Genomic DNA, 1,806 nt, shown 5'->3' with positions numbered 1-1,806 from the left:
GTTCTGCGACAACTCAATGTGTTATGCATCTAACACATCAGCAGGCTCTCTTGTATAATTAGCTAATTAATATGCATCCCCCGCTTTATAAATCTGAATAAAAGTGTGTATTAAGATTTGGCAGTTAATCCATCAGGTGGTGGATCACTGCATTTCTCTGTGTTTATAGCTGCAGCTGTTATCAAACGCTTAGCTCTGCAGGATCTTATCTCCCTGTTGTTATGTAACATGTGTTCCCAACAAATTCAGTCAGCTTAGCAGGCTCATCACTGACTCTGTGGGATGTAAAATGCAGAAAATGAGAAAGTGGTACAGGCTGTGTCACACGAAGGATAAACAAAAAACACAAGGAGAATAGCTTGTTAGTAGAGTGCCAGCCCTCCTGAAGGGGACCAAATCACTGATCACTGACCCAGTGCTGACCCCATCTCTGGGGTGGGGTGTAGTGGCTGCCTAATAATGCCCAACGGTTAAGGGCAGAAAAGGTGGGGGGTTGAGCGTAGTATATTGTGTCTAATTACAATTGCAGGGAGAATTGAGGTAATTACACAATTTACCATCTTAGCTAACATACAAGAATATTTAAGAGATCTCTTGTTCCTCAAGCATATTGGGGCCAATTCTAGCCAACATTCAGCGTGTAGATTCATAGATTTTTAAGGCCAGCAGGGACCATTATGGTCACGTGGTCTGACCTCCTGCATAACACAGGCCAGAGAACCTCTCCCAGTGATTTCTGCAGCAAGCCCATAACTTCTGTCTGAGCTATCACGTCTTTTAGGAAGACCATCCAATCTTGATTTAAAGACTTCAAGTGACGGAGAATCAACCTTGTCCCTATGTAATTTGTTCCAATGGTTAATTACCTTCACTGTTAAAAATTTGCACCCAATTGCTTGTCAAGCTTCAGCTTTCAGCCCTTAGGTGTCATTATGCCTTTTCTGCTAGATTAAAGAGCCATCTGCTATCAGAAATCTCTTCCCCATGCAGGTACTTATAGACTAGTGACCCCTTAATCTTGTCTTGGATAAACTAAATAGAGAGATCCTTAAGTCTCTCACTGTAAGGCAGGTTTCCCTGACCTTGAATCTTTCTTGTAACGCTTTACTGAACCCTCTCCAATTTTTCAGCATCCTTTTTTGAACTGTGGGCACCAGACCTGGACACAGTACTCCAGTAATGGTCTCATTAATGCCATCTATAGAGGTAATGCCACCTCACTTCTCCTATGCAATATTCCCCTGCTTCTACATCCAAGCTTTGTGTTTGCCTTCTTAGCTACTGCATTGTACTGGGAATGCATGTTCAACTGGTTATCTGCCATAACACCTAAGTCCTTTTCAGTGTTACTGCATTCCAGGCTACAGTCCTCCATCCTCTAAGGATGGGTTACAGTCTTGGTTTCTCGGTGTATGTCCTTGCATTTGGTTATATTAAAATGCATGTTGTTCAAATGAGCCCAGCTTTCCAAGCGATCCAGTTTGGTCTGTATAACTGACCTGTCCACATAATTCCACCAATGTTTGTGTTGTCTGCAAATGTTATTGGTAGTGACTTTATATCTTCTTCCAGATCAGTGATAGGGATATTGAACGGCAGTGAGCCAAGATTACTGCAGAGCTCCACTAGAAACGCCCACCCATCAGGTCAGTTCTCCATTTTAAATGATCTTTTGTGGCCTGAGAGACACGGTGGGTGAGGTAATATCTTTTTATTGGACCAACTTCTGTCGGTGAGAGAGACGCTTACACAGAGCTCTTCTTCAGGTCAAGTCTGTCAGTTAACCAGTATTTAATCCATTTCATA

This window comes from Mauremys mutica, chromosome 2 (assembly GCF_020497125.1).
Source record: "Mauremys mutica isolate MM-2020 ecotype Southern chromosome 2, ASM2049712v1, whole genome shotgun sequence".
Classification (NCBI taxonomy): Eukaryota; Metazoa; Chordata; order Testudines; family Geoemydidae; genus Mauremys; species Mauremys mutica.
This window is presented reverse-complemented; position numbering follows the sequence as displayed.